The 15869-nt window shown below is 35.2% G+C and overlaps 1 long non-coding RNA gene and 1 other non-coding gene across 5 annotated transcripts; both read left to right on the forward strand.

Annotated features, from left to right (window-relative positions):
- Window positions 1-303: 303 nt before the first annotated feature.
- On the forward strand, window positions 304-8317 carry LOC113353895. Of its 4 annotated transcripts, none has more exons than XR_003361596.1 (13): window positions 304-727; window positions 856-981; window positions 1161-1241; window positions 1693-1959; window positions 2096-2337; window positions 2511-4208; window positions 5113-5244; window positions 5641-5886; window positions 6649-6850; window positions 7256-7293; window positions 7386-7506; window positions 7817-7898; window positions 8075-8317. It is a non-coding gene; the product is annotated as an uncharacterized LOC113353895 (long non-coding RNA). The 4 variants fall into 4 exon arrangements; XR_003361593.1 differs by lacking the exon at window positions 1693-1959 and having other exon boundaries at window positions 2511-2839; window positions 4120-4208; XR_003361595.1 differs by lacking the exon at window positions 1693-1959 and having other exon boundaries at window positions 2096-2341.
- On the forward strand, window positions 5631-5703 carry TRNAE-CUC. Its single transcript has one exon. It is a non-coding gene; the product is annotated as a tRNA-Glu (tRNA).
- Window positions 8318-15869: the final 7552 nt, after the last annotated feature.

Genomic DNA, 15869 nt, shown 5'->3' on the forward strand with positions numbered 1-15869 from the left:
ACACGTCTCCCGTGACATTACTCCAAATGTGTCAGAGAACGAAAGGAATGCCTCGAGTGAGATTTTGGATGGTTTTGTCTCATCTGACATCACTGTAATAAAAAAAAGTGGTATTTTTCTTGGTTATCAAAGAGTCAATCAGTGGGCAGGATTCGTCGGAGAGGGTCATCCCGCAGTCGGGATCGATCGGATTGTGTTTGACTTGGACGTCTCGGAATTATAGTTGTGTTTTGATTAAATACCCAAATTCACAAACCAGGGCCGCACTTATTAAACTCGGTGACGCTCGGGGACGACCAGATATTACCCCCTCTTTCTGAATTTTTTCACTTCACAACGATCCTTTTTCTCTTCTCCTCTCTGAAATCACTTCCAAATACAAATTTTTATAATTTCTGTTTGATATCTGATCTTATTAGTTTCAAATGGTTCGATTATTATTATTTTCAGCAGTATTTCTCGCTTTTGAATTTCGTATATGATATCTAGGGCTCTTGGTTCGTTTTTTAGGGTTTTTGAATTTCGCTTATGGAGTTTCTGTTTTTTATGGGTTCTAATAAGATTATGTTGTAATTTAGGATATTGGGTTTAGGAAAAGTTAGGGTTTTGATTTGTTCTTTACTCTGCGTGAGATGGTAAATCCTAGACTTTAAATTTTTCGTTATCAATCTGTGTAGATGATAATGAAGATTTACGTGAAATCCATTTATCAGACATTGCTAGAAAGGTATACCAATCCTCATTCTTCTTCTTAAGATTTGCAATTGATAATGAAGAATTAAGAATCTGTGTGCTTGATGTTTGCCGTATATGGTAAACCCTAGATTTTAAAATCTGTGTTTATTTATTTTTAAGTTCCAACAGAGGAAATTCAATGGTCTTCGAGATATGTGGATGTACATAAATCTGTTTTCTTTGCGATTTGTCTTCCTAATATACTTGGGATGCATTCAAAAGAACACAAGTTTTAGTACAAAAAAGGTTAGTAGTTGGTATGTCAAATTAATGCAGTACACTATTTTACAACAACTGTTCGACTAAGCCATTTGGTATGCTGACATATACCTTCGATACTGCAAACAATCTAAATCTTTGATTCTACATTTTATGTTCGAACTGAGATTTAATCAATTGTGTGAATTTCTATTTTGTGGAATCAGTACTTTATCTGGGAGTGTCATCTTGCGGTCGAAATCATCATCCTGGTGGAGTTTTCTCAAGCAACGGGATAGCCGAAAAAGGTAAGCATACAGAAACCCTATAATTTTATCCTTTCTTTGCTTCTCATTTTTTGATATATTTAATTCATACCGCAGCCATCCTGTAATCCATAGGGTATTCTTCATAGAAAAAAAAACTTGCACTGCTCACTTTTTTTTTCCTTTCTACCTAACTGTACAAAAAGAAAAAAGAAAAAAAAAACTTTCTTCTTCTGTAACTCCAAGGCTTCTATATGTCTATGTCAGTCCAATCCATCCTTTTTTTAGTCTTTTGTTTTAATTTTGGAATAGAATCCATGAATTTTCCCTCTTCGGGGAAAACGTAATGCATTTAGTCCGGGATCAAATTATCTCATTAAACCTAAACCATAAAAAATTATATTCTCAGACGTGGTGAAGAGTTCACGTTAAAGATGAAAGTGATGGTCAGTCGTTTCTTATCTATCAAATTTGTTCCTGTGAGATTTTGCAGCAACATTTGTGGCAGGGTTGTCTGTGTTGATATGACCTCGAGATAACAACGAGCGGGGTGATAGGCATGATTGTCCTAGGATAAGAAGAGAAAATAGTTTTTCTAGAATTAAAACTCCACTGCGTCGCAGAAGTAGATCGAGTCCTGATTATGAAGGGGCGAAACAATCAAGAGGTGTTTTTCCAGTGGTAAAAGATTAGATTGAGTCCTGATTATGGACGGAGGAACTTAGGAGATCATTGCCTAATAATATAAATTTTATCCAGGGTAAGAAAGATAAATATAGTGGCATAACTACCACTTGCTCATGAGGAATTCTGTATATTCAGATTGTTTTTTGCCCCATTCTTATTCTCATTAATTTGTTTTCTAATTTCGACTAAAGATCTTTGTTCCTCACCAGTCGCTCAACAGTTCAACGCTCATTCAATGGATTGTTCACCAGCTCCCTGCTCACCTATTTGCGTACCGGTTCCCCTGCAGGCAGTTCACCTGTTCGTTGATCCCATCCTGAATGCTCAACTATTTTCTGTTTTCTCATTTGTTGGTCATTTGGAGAAATGACCATACACCTGGCGGTTCTCAAAATGACCTTTTACCAGTTTGTCGACCATTCACCTGTTTGGAGTCGTAAGGATTTGAATAGTGGGTTGGAAAGTTATCTCTAAATTTTTTAGTTCACTCTTTATAATTCTTATTAGTAAGTTCTTTACAACGATCAAAAAATATATGAACAGGAAGAATAATACTAACTGATGCCAAAACATAATGGAGGTTAAACATAATTGAATTCATGGTTGTTGCATTTGTGGATGCAGAAAAACCAATGTGCATAAGCTGTGGTGGAGGAGGTTGCATTTTTGTAGGCCAGGTTGGCATACTTCTTGGGCAAGAGCCATTGGAAAAATGATTTCATCTCAAAGGCTGGCATTGTCTCTGACTCTCTGGAACCGAGTATTTTCATACAAGAGCAAGTCTCAAAGGATGGTTCTTTGATTAAACATATAGGAATGATATTTGTAATATTTATTTCTTTTGCAGTGGTGATCATATAAGAACCATGAGGTAATTGATTTGATGTGCTTGATTATGATGCTTTTATGAGTTTCTGATTCTCACCTTTGCAGGTTCACAACAACCACTTAAGGTGAAGTTTTACTTTTCTGTTTAAGGTGTATATTTTCCATAATTTTCAAGTTTTTTTATTTTTTTATTTTAAAGTTTTCGTACTTTTTGGTCCTAAAAAAACATAGTGGAGCTATAGACGAGTTGTTAAGTAAAGTGTAGTGTCAATCGAGCATAACTTTGATTGCAATGGCATAAAGACTAGAGAGCAATGATTTACAAGAATGAAGTGTAGATTAGAAATGACGGCAATGGGAAATCCACAACTACGAAAAGCGAGACTACAGCATGTGAATTTAGTTTAATGATGTCAGTAATGATAGTTAATATTCAAAAATAGGCAATTCGCCTGATATGTGTGCTTTACGTGGTTCTCTGATTTGTTTAGTTATCCGTAGTAGAGCTTTGAAAGAAGTTCTTTCGGTGTTTATTGATATCTATTGCTAGGTGATTGCATAATAGGCAATTCACAAGTGTAAACTTCTGTTTCATCTGTTTTTAAACCTTAATGATATTTTATTATTCGGCAAAGCGGTCATATTAAGTTCACTATTTCATTATTCAGTAAAGATACCATATTAACTCCTTTTTTTCAGTTATCTAAATTACAAACGTTCTATGGTGATTAGCTGCTTGAATTTCAGTTTTCTCTCATTGCAGAATGCACATGTATATGTTGGTGGTTTTGTGTAGTTACTGCAAGTCAGAAGCTGTTCACCTTTCCCTAGCTTTATTCAGTGTCGTTTTTAAACCATTTAAGCTCCATGACTAATTTTTTGTTGTTTCCTTTTAATCAGAAGCTGTTCACCTTTCCCTAGCTTTATTCAATGTCGTATTTAAATTATTTAAGCTCCATGACTAATTTTTTGTTGTTTCCTTTTAAATTAGGATGTCGAGGTGCATACTTATCTCTATCTGTGCTCACATTTTGTCTCTTCTTATACATAAGCAAAATTCGTTTTTTTTTTCTGTAAGATCATTGACCATATAACTTTAGATCATCCATGAAGTTAGCATAAGGAAGTTGAGTAAAGCAAGAAATTATTTTCTTTTCACACTTATCAGAAGAATGAGGGTGTTGCAATCCATGTATATTGTATCTTTATAGTGTAATAGTTTTTGGCACCCTTAGTAAATGTAGAAAAATAAGGAATACTTTTAGTCTAAGACACGGAGTAGAAAATCCTCTGATCTTTTCCATTCGCTAACACCTTTGCCTGAATTACTGCACCACCATTTGGTATAATAATGTGCCAAGCAATCTATATAACTCTATTAACTGTTTCTGTAAATTATTTTCAGATACTAATTAAGCAAAGCAATAGGTGCCGGAGTGATACCGGTTAGTGTGGTTCTTGCAGACACGAACATAGAGCTATGCATTAAGCCAGGTAAACATGGAAGGTAGCTGATTTTTATTTTATTTTGTCTATTTTCTGAATAAAAACGGTTGTAAACACTATCTCATTTTCAAGCAAAATGCACTTTTGTTGTAGGATTAAGCTAATGAAATAGATCAGGGATTTATTTGTGTGGACCGTGTGGTTAACTTTAAGTGTTATTCCGTCAGTGGTGTCTGTTAATGATAACTCAATAATTAAGCTGGTGAGATAGATCATTGCATTGAAGGGCAGAATCCCAATATCTACTAGAGCTCAAGGACAGCCAATATCTACTAGAGCTCAAGGACAGTAGTGCAATATGCTGCAGTCAAAACAAAACAACCTTTCGTTGTCGCAGAGGTCAACAGGAAATTTATGATGTTGAACTCAGCATCCTTAACGTCACGGAAAGCTAGAGCAAGTGAATATTTGTATTGAAGATGAAACAATAGCCATAAACCAAGTTGAAGGGAATTACTGTACTAGGGAAGCTCTAACACTTGGAACTCTTATTATTCATCCCTCTTCATAAAAGTCCTGAATGGGTTTGAGAGATGGGTCTACGAGTTGTCATTCTAGAAGAGGGTGAAGATCATTCATAAGATTTACAAAGAAAAAAGGGTAGATTAAGATTAATTTTAGGGGGCTTTAACAAGGAGGAAAAAAATGGTATTGCTTAGTATTAATAAGCTGTTTTGGAATTTTTATTGATATGTTTTTATGTTTGAAATCAAATCACAGGGTTCAATTTCGAGAAGAGCAAAAAATCACACTTCACTTCTATCACTTTCATTCATTCGATCTGGATTTGGTTGTCCAATAGTTGATTATACATCTTCAAGTTTCAATTATTTTTGTTTTGGTTTGCATTGGATTATTTATAGTTTCTTTCTTCATTTTTTGGATTTTGTAGGGGTTCAAATGTATTCTGGAGGTACTTTAAATCCATCACCCTAACTATTGCATCAATTGGACTATTTCTTGATCCATGTCAACACCACTACGCCTTGCAGACACGCTACGATTCCTATTCATGATCTGAGAGGTATTTTATAGGCCAATTATCTCTTGCTCTCTCCCACTGTTTCTGTAGTATCCTTTTATGGACGGGTTATTGATATTAGTTGCACTAAGGTTCTGAGTTTGATTAGATGATTCAATTCTTTACAAACATATAAGGGTAAATTATCCACTAAATGAAACCATCAAGGAGAAGTGCCAGAATGCTTAGCTTACCTGTTGTTTTCATCTTACTTTTCTGATACAAAACTGTTGAAGTTATTTACCAATTCTAGGTAACATACTTTGTAGAGTTGTCCTTGAAAAATGACTATTCATTCAAACGTCTGCTAGGTGTACAAATGGCCATTAGAAAATCTGAACATGTTCAGTATACTTTATATTAAGTCATACTAAATCCCACTTGTATCTGCTGTCTTAGCTCAAATGGAAGAGCACATGGTTCTCAACCATGTAGTTGTAGGTTCGACTCCTACAGATGGCATTATCATGTGAGTAAACAAATGGCAAAAACAGTGATTCCATTGTTTGATGCACTCAGAATGGGACTCCAACATAAGATATAGAGTTGGACCAGGGTCTTGGAGAAGCTTTTGGGAAGTCTGCTTGCTTAAGAGATATTCCTTCAATCTTATTTGGCGCCAGAGTCCATCGCGATTTGTCGAAGGTAGCTCTCTCATTCTCTCTCGATTGGTAAAATCTCAGGTGATTGTCAAAAACTGCAAAGATTTTTATTACGGGATAACAAAGTATCTCAAACTTACTCATTGGCATTTAAGCATGAAAAAGTGGAATAAATGGCCGCAATTATCTTAGGTAGACCTAATATTGCACATGCTGCAACTCATTGAGTTTTATATATATAACACGAGACATTAGCTGCTTCAGGAAAAACGGTTCTTCTAAAACAATCCATCGTACATTCTTGCAATATTTTAGTATCGTCATTTTTAATGTTGTTTAATTTTTTTATTTTTTTTTCCGTATATGATGGACAATGTTGGTAGTTTTACTGAGCTTTGTAGATTAGATATGGGTGTACAACAATTAGACATAAAAACAATCGTTGCATCACCATTTAAGCATCATCAAACCAAGGAGATTAGGTCCCTTTGAGAGGCACATGACAAGTTCGAACCAGATACGGCTACTTTACATGAAGCAGTTAAAGATTGTAAAGTTAGCGAAGCTTCTGAGTGTTGAGATGCAAAATGAGATCCAAGTGCAGGAAGTCGAGGCCGCACAGTTGTGTAGTGACCTGCGAGAGAGGGAGAGGCAGACATTGCGAGAGATGGTTTCTTCTTTTTTCGTTTTCTTCGTTGAACAATGGAAATCCATACAGAGATGAGAAGAAAGATGGAGACTTGGTTAGTAAACCAGTTTGCTCTAATATTTGGCTTATCTCCTGTTATTATTTTGATGTTTTCAGGTTTGTTTTATTCTTATCAAGACCTAATTACACTTGGTCAATTCTTCTCATACCGCCACCAGAATCTATACCTTCATCTACTTCTCGAGCAGCAACAGTGTTTCAGTGAACCACATCATCGTTTTCTCATACTTAAGCAAGTGCTTTCGTCATCTTCATCTTATGTTTGTTGATTTTAGTTGAAATTGAAGGGATTTTCTAGGTAAGAAGAGATTTCAGAGCTACTTTGTGTTGACTACTACGACTAGTCAGTAAAACAAATTAAAACATAGGGTTTCATATATTTGGGTTTTTTTTTTCCTTCTTTTTTTTGCTTCTTCAAATTGGGCGTTTTCTTGGTTTACCAAATTCTAGGGCTTTTTACCTTACCGTTTCAGCCATACGTGTAGCTGGAGATGATGTTCCTCCACCATTTGCAACTGTAATTTTAACTGCAACATCGGCCCCACTTCTATTTGATTCCTTCCGAAGTAACTCAGTTACATATTTTTTTTGCTACCAGGAATTAGATGGTTAGAAATTTCTGCTTCTTAGATATTTTGGTTTGTTTTTTCAATTTTAAGTTGAATTTGAATGTTGATATAAGCTTCTTTGTTTGTAATAGCAGGAAGTGGCAATCCAATGATGCAAGTGACTTCAATTGAGGTATTCGATGCACCTGTTTATCATCTATAATTCTTATATGTTTGCATCCGTAAGCTTCTCATTTTAGCTTGTTAGCTTTATCCATTTGACAGGTATCAGAAGCCTTTGGGAGCAGAAACTGAAGTTCAATTTTTGTTCCTACCGGAAGTGCATGTGATGAAGGGTGGGGTGGGGTAACCTGCAGGGTTTTTACGGTACCCGGTACCTAATCAGGTAGTTCGACTAAGTTATTCCCAACGTTGTTATATGCATTCTCCATTCATGTAACTACTAGCTCAATCTGATGTATATAAAATGTATTCATTCGGCTTTTACTGGAGATGTGTTATGAGTGCCGAAAAGGAAAAGATACCACTTGAACAAACTGAATTTTGTTAGTGTTTGTCTATTTGATCTTTGTTGCCCTTGCGCACAAGTACAGTTAGACATATAGTATATATACTAACTGAATTCAGTTATAAAATTTGCAGAGGCATAATCCAGTTTTAATTGATACAACATCTGTGAATTATGTGTGTTTCAGAGATCCTGTATAATACAGTGTTATGCTTCCCTCTACGAAAGTTGGGTGTGCAGCTCGATAAATGTCTCGATCTTCCAGTTTGGTAAGGATCCTGTTTTCGAATATGTATTAGAGTCATTAAATGGAGTACGAGCTTCCTCTGATTTAAATGTTCCTGCATTACTTTTGTTGTTACTGCATGGATGGTTCTCTATTAAGCTTTTTAGTGGTATGAATTTGCTAGGTTTTTACTTTTGTTGTTCTTTTTGCAATATCTAGCGTGGTTGATGGAAGGTAGGAACAATATTCTATTCAAGAGAATGATGGAATTGATCATGCTTGCAAAATAAGGCACAACTTGGTTGTTAATATCTGTTGAGATCACGTCATGTCGTTGAAAAATTGAATTTCATATCGCTTATATATAATCAATTGAAAAAAAGGCGTTTCCATCTCGTGTTGTTATTGGCTCAATGTATGATTTTAACCAACTCATTTGTTGTTTGCTTGCTATTTGGCTCACTTTTCCCGACTGGAAAAATGTGACAATAACCTTGCTAACTGTTTGCATCATTAATCTATAATGAAAAAATAAGATGGCGAATTAAGTTGAGTTGCGTCTTATTAGCTTCCGCCTTAACAGATCCTGTAAAACCGGAAGCAGAGCAAGTAATTTCATTCCTTAAACAGTACGAACACTTAATTGGAATCGGTTAAGATGAGAAAGTAATTCTATTCCTTAAGCAGCTCAATGTATTGAGGTAATGATACTTTGTCCAAGAACACTTGGTATCTTTTAGATTTCAAAGTTAATCCCAAGTAGGGTGAGGGATACACTAAAAAGAGTTTGTACGATAGAGTTACTTAGCATTTTAATTATAACTACGTTTAGTCTTTTTTTTTTCTACCCAATGGGGAATATTGGTACACAATTTATAAAGAATACGAGATTTAGTTTAAGTTTTAAGAAGATGATTATGATCTTCTAAAAGTGAATCGCACTGCGGTGAGTTAATACTGAGGGTTTCAGAGAACTTTTAAAGGAAATGGGACAAACTGTGCATGTGGTGTCCCTAATTCTGCAGTCAAGTTCTTTTAACACGTTGACTTTTAATTATATTCCTCTCTAAGCAATATTTTATATGGAACTCTGTTTTCGTTATTAATATTTCCATCCATTTTCTAACAATTCCTCATATTGTGACAGGAAATTTTATGGCTTTATTTATTGTCAACAACCTGGCAATGTCATGAAAATCCTTGCAAGTGTATCTTCATATTAACATGTGTAAATCTAGATTTATTCTTATAAAATATTATTTTTACCATAATCTAAGATATCAAAATAATTTAGAAAGTTGTAAAAAAAATTCTGAGCAGACATTTTTGTTTTACTGCGGTGAATTTCTATCCATTGTAGGTGTTTGAGAGTTTCGGTTTCACCATTTAACTCTTCCTTCAACGTTGCATCCGAATGAACAACAACAAAAGCATCAGACAGTTTGGAGGTCATGATGCTTGGCCTTACATCGCCATTCGAAAAAAAGAAAAGAAGCTATGCAGCCAGACTTTACCCCTGTTTTTCAGGTTCATACCTTGGATCCACCTACTGTATATAGTCTTAACTGACAAAAATCATTTTTTATTGCATGCCATTTATTAAAGTGAGGCTACCGTTACCTATGTGTCCACTGATGACTTTTATCCTCTCACGAGAAGTAAAGGTATAGATGACTATGTGCAAAATACTCAAAATTTTAAAAGTCTAACTTATAAGAAATTTATAAATGTTTTATTTTAGTCTCATGCCAGTATACTCAATAGTCAGTATCCTGTTGTATGGATTAGTGTTACTGTTATAAACTATCTCCTTTAGTAACGCCACTGGAAAGTTTTACGTTTTCTGTCTTTTAGTAAAGCGTTAGGTATGAGTCGGGGGTGCTCTGTTATCTGTGTGGGTACATATTCTTTTTAGGATCTTCACTACTCAATAAGTCCATGTCCCATGCATAATCTTTGTAGAGTCACTCTCACTGTCCGTCTCTTTCCTTTCACTTACATGATGGAGTTTTATCATTCATGGTCAGAAATATTCGAGTAACCGCCTCTCTAAACAGGTTTCTCCTAAACACTTTTACATCTATATTCTCTCAAGAATCTCAACATAGATTTTTATAATTTTTGCTTGATTCTTAAAAGTTTTTTCTCTTACACGAATTGATTTTACTGTTCATATTAATTTACAAGAATATAGAATCTGTAGCGGAATTGCTGAAATATTGGTGGGCATTTATGAGAAAGTCAATTAGAAGAGAAAATGGCTTTGATAGTAGTAGCTTCTCAAGGTGAAGAACTATCTTTTCATTTTCCCTGTCTTTATGGGTAAATGCCTTTCGGCTACAACATGCAATTAGAATTGCTATCTTACATATCTTTCTAAGGATTAAGTTTTTCTAATTGTCGAGCATGTGTTCATATTTCAGATCTATTACTAGCGTGATTTCTTTATTTGTCTATTTGACATCATGGATCACCCAGAAGCTTTTATAACTACATTTAGTCACTCCTTTGTTATTTCTTAGGGATTCCGAGCCATAATATTCCAATTTACAAGTAGATTAATTAATTCAAGTCTTTATGTTTGTCCACTGAAATGAGATGTTCTTAGGCATTTGAAAATGGAGTTTATTTAATTGCACTGCACAACAGTCCAGTACACCTGTAGAAGATGAACGTGCAAGTTTACATGTCTCATCTCTCTGGGCTAAAGTATGATTCTGTGATTTGGGTATAAACATGTTCTTATTGTGTTATTAATATCCATATGTAACGTAATATTCATTACTGTTTGACTTGCCAGGTATTTCGATCATCTGCACAAAAAGCACGCAAGAGAAGAGAGAACAACAGTGTAAAGAGAAAGAGGGAGGTCAAGGAGGACGATCTGAGAACCAGGTGATTTATTGCTCCTAACCTGTAGGATTTTCTCTGATCAGATGACTGTGGTTCACTTAAAAGAAAAAGAATGACGTTGGTTACAGGAACTTTATGCTATCAACACCTCTAGTTTTTTTGGCCAATCAACAAGAATTGAACAGGTTTAAATCAAGTCCTACCTCTCTGTATCACACTTTCTCTTTCTATAAAAATCAAACCATTCATGTCCACAAAATTATCGACTTAACCAAGAAAGATATATGATGTATAATATATTTGTATTATGTTTCTGCATCTTCTCTTATAGTATTTTCAGCTTCCATTATTTAGTCTATCAGGGGCACCAGCAGTTACAACACCATCCATAGTTAATATTCCATCCTACCATACTCAGGCTGCTCTGCAGCAGGTGTGTTGGACGAGTAGATTAATTAGTCTGGAGAAGTAGTATATGGTGAAACCTTCAATAGTCGAGCAAGGGTCTCTTTGCCAAATGTATGAAGAGAAACGGGTTTAGACTATGGTTTTTTAATTTAATATTTGAACTAAACTGTGGGTGTTAATCCTGAAATATTCTGTTTACGGCTGTATCAGAAACAACAGATTGCCCAACAAGCACGATGAAATGTGATGTTTGAAAGAAGTATATGCCATGCACTGATTTACAGTGTCAAAACTAGATTCTTCTGTTATTATTGTTTGCAATGTGAATTTTGCATTCTATGTTCTTGACAGAATTTTCATGCGTCTAATGCAGATTCTCAAACCTAATACTCACATGCTATTCTATGATTCCTAAACCTGAACGGATACTCACATGCTACTCAAAGAATTCGTCTGATGGTATTGTCTCGGACTATCCGGTAAGAATCTGAATAACTATTTTTGTCGAATCTGTACTCTTCACAGACCCACCCAGGGATCTAAGAATAGTTGTTTTATTGTAGATCAATGTACTGATGAATCTCACCATAACGCTAGCATGGATCCTGCAGATTTAACTTTGGGTTCATCCTACACTAGAATGTAACTTCACATTTAAACTATTTCTTGGCTTTGTACTTTCTTATATTTTTCCATATATGTTTGGCATTAACTGTATGTATGCCACCGAAGATTTTGCATCAGATGATTCAGATTAATCGTGCGGTATTTTGGATGATGAGGACGAATTCTTGGGATGACAAAGCTCTAAAGGGTAGGGGTCCAAAATGCTTTTCAATACACGGGAAACTTCGTCATAGGACCGGAGTGTTCGATAAGAAAATCTTTAAATATATTTTAGAATTTAATACATGATTGGATAATTGATTATGGTGATTTTCAATTCTTAGCTAAAATTTTACACACTTTTGCAATGCTAATGAGCTTTTTCTTATCCAAACATAAAAGTAAACGTGGAAAGGTGAGAGGTTAAGCTTGGTTTCATATAATCAAATCTGTTATTCGGATAAATTTTGAGATACCTTGATTTTTCATTATTCTTGAATTGAATTTTTATTTGAATGTGTTAAAATCTGCGGGCATCCAACTCAAAACCAATTGGCAGTGAGTGGAGCGGCACTTCCATATTATATTTTAAGTTAATTAAGCGGATTATAGCGATGTGGGAATATTTTCCTTTCACACGCCCCTCACGTGTAAGGCCAGTCACTGGGCCTCACACGTGGACCTACGTACGAGTTACCAGTCCATCGGTAACAGGTGTACACAGGTGAGTGACTAAATCAGGGGGTAACACCTCGTCCAGTATCGGCGTTGGCCTACACCCCGGGTGTACAAGTGACAAAGTAGGTTAACCACTTCGTCCAGTAACTCGGCCTACACCCGGCGTAGGAAGGTCTGGGTCTGGGGTTTAACTCTGATACCATGTTAAAGTCTGCGGGCATCCAACTCAAAACCAATTGGCAATGAGTGGAGCGGTCCTTCCATATTATATTTTAAGTTAATTACGCGGATTATAGCGATGTGGGACTATTGTCCTTTCACAGAATGTAATATTTACTTGATAATTACTAGATTCAATTCTAGAAATTAATAAAAGACTGAAAATTTTGAATAAACAAAAGGCAACATGTAAAGATAAAAAGTTGAGCTGGGTTCTATATAAGCATTTTTAGGATACCTTAATTTTTCACTATTCGTGAGTTGAATTTTTATTTGAATCTAAATAGTGTACTTGCTTTCACTAGATTCAATTTTATCTTTTTTATTCAAGGAATGATTCAAGGAAGACATAACCAAATGATATTGTTGATCATGTTTCTCATGATGTCGTTGATCGATGGGGGTGGATGAAAGTGGTGACATAGATTATGTTTTTGGTTATTTTGTGAATGTGTGTAGTTACCGGTTTAGTAGGAATATGACAACTGAAATTGAGGATGAACATCTCATATTTCTGTGTTAGTTAATGAATTATTTTATGGATTCTTATGATCATGTAATCCAAACATGTACATTGTTTTACATTGTTATCGCTATTAGTAGATACACGAATGAATTCTAGAAGTTTCATTAAACATTAGAAAGTTGATACAGTTGTTCAAGAGAATTTATCAACGTACAAATGCTCGAAAAATTTGTAAGCAATCAAATTGGTTACATATACTTAATTAAATTATTAGAAAAACAAGTAACAACGTATTTGAATCTTATCTGCTAAAAAATACTGTTTACCAAATTGAGCAGGCTTATACCATTTTTTTAAGCCAAATTGATGCTTTAGTATCACGTTGTTGTAGCTCATACTATACTTTCAAAGTAAATTACTATCAATTTAATCTTTCATGGAGTTGACCCAATTTGAACACTTCTGTTCTGTATCATTCTCTAAATATATTGAGTATGTTTGGTAGAGAAAAAAGACATCTCATTTGTTGTTCTCTCTTCAATATCATCATTACATTCTAAAGTAAACTAAGTTGCTCCCCGAATAGTTTTCATATTTTCACTGGGATCATCCGGTTGTGGCGTGCCGGTCATTGTGACTCTATTGTCCCCGCATTTGTGCCCGTGTAAATTTAAATCGTGGTTTTAGCAGTCAAAAAAAGATATGGTATTACTTTTTGTTCTGGGCACTTGCTTCTTCTTGAATTCATTGACTCATGCCTCTGGATTGATCAATACTCTAGAGGCATTGGTAGTTGCCAATGCAAGTGCACCTGTTGCAAGGTATAATGGTTTGTTAGGTAACAAAAAAATATAATTTTCGGCACATGTCTTGGTTAATAAGAAATGGACCGCTAACCTCGAAACTCACTTACAAACGTTCCTGTAATGATAACAATTATTGGAGTGTTGATGAAATTAAATCAAGTGATTGATTTTTATTTTTATTTTGCTAGAAATTGGTGCCTAAATGCAGACTGATTCGATTAGTAATAATATTATTAGAAGTTTACTAATGTTATAAAATTATGAATACCCTGGAACGAGAAAGAAATAAATAAATTATATAAACTGATGCTAACATGGGAGGTTGAGCCGGGACCATAAGGCTCGATGATACCTAATAAATATACATAAAAAGTCAAGTGAGCCACGAAGTTGTTTCCCATCTACCGATTTTCTACACCATCTAAGTACTCCCCTACGTGTCATGGATGGCAGCGGTAGATGGAAAATGGTGGGTCTGGGAGAGGTTTCGAAGGACCAGTAGGGGATGCGCAAATAGCCGGTAGATGGGATGTTTTTGGGTATAAAACCGGTAGATGGGATGGGAATTGGGAAGTATTCAGAGTATGTCAGAGACTTTTGTCTCTTGTGACGTTAACTCTCAAATTAATTCAGGTGTGACAAGGGAGATACCTACGGGAAGTCGAACAGTCGCACGATTACCAAACAGGTCTAGTGAGAATTCAGATGTTTTTATATCACCCGGTGCTGTAGCCTTGCCGCATATGTCAGGGGATACTTCTGATACAGTTTTACTTCCTGATGCTACTCATATACCTGACAACATATTGTCGGAACCTATAAATGACATTTCTGATCTGACAGTTAGGAGAAGTGTTCGTTCTCGGGTTCCTTGTAGTTGCAGGAAATCCTACACTACACTTTTCATGTGATTTCATCATTGATCGACTCATTTTAGGTTTATATTCTTAATTTTATTGGTTGATCTTTGGATGTTCTTACAAGAAAAGATAAAGAACTGAAGAATGATCTCTACTCTAAACTTTTTCTCTCTCATATTTACTTGTTTCTTACTCAGCAAAAAATCTTTTTTTCTTTACAATTCGAACGACTATTTATAAGGAAATACATAGTGGATGACAGCTAATCTGTCCCTTATTTTCGGGTATGGTTTGCGACATTCTCGCAACCTTACAGATGTTAATTTCGCAAATTTTCTAATTTTCGCAGGATTATCATATCTTTCTCGTGATCTTAGCTGACGTCATTTATTTTATCATTTCTGAAATTGTTCTGCGACGCTGTTGTATTGTGTCACTGATAATTTCGCTGAAACATTGTTATTGCGAGATTCTGATCCTACATCTTGCCTCTTCTCATATCTTCTCTGCAAAGTAGAGAATGATGTGAGAAATGCCGCAGCTGTTCATCTTTTCATATTCTACATTTATCACACATACTCTCTCTTCCATTTATTTCTTGACACGTCTTCTGTAACCACTGCTTTTCAACCGCTCACGTCTTTTCGTCTTAATGGTGTTTATTTCTTCGAGTAAAAAATCTCCTTTATATACTCTTCTTACCCCCTTTTTCCACTTTTCTTTTTACTTTCTCTTCTATTTGTATTCTCTCATCTCTCCAACTCTGTTAGTCTTCTGCAAATTCTGCTGCTGTAATTTTTTCTTCCTTCAATCCTTTTACTTTATATACATTCCCATACTCTATATTCAAACATGGCTCCAAGTGGTCATAGATATGAGAACAATTTACAAGATGTCCAAAAAGATCTTGCTGATAAAGGTTTCATACTCTCCACCATTCCTGGTGAGAATGCCAAATCAATTCTTTCTGTCAAGCTTTTCTCTGATCAATATTGTGATGATCAATCAATCATAATTTCGCTAGGTCAGATTCTCGCAGGTCTCCCTATTCCTCTTTATAACCCAGATTTTCCTTTATTTTATGAAATTCTCGCTCATTCGGGATTTTCGCGAGCCAT

This window comes from Papaver somniferum, chromosome 2 (assembly GCF_003573695.1).
Source record: "Papaver somniferum cultivar HN1 chromosome 2, ASM357369v1, whole genome shotgun sequence".
Lineage (NCBI taxonomy): Eukaryota > Viridiplantae > Streptophyta > Magnoliopsida > Ranunculales > Papaveraceae > Papaver > Papaver somniferum.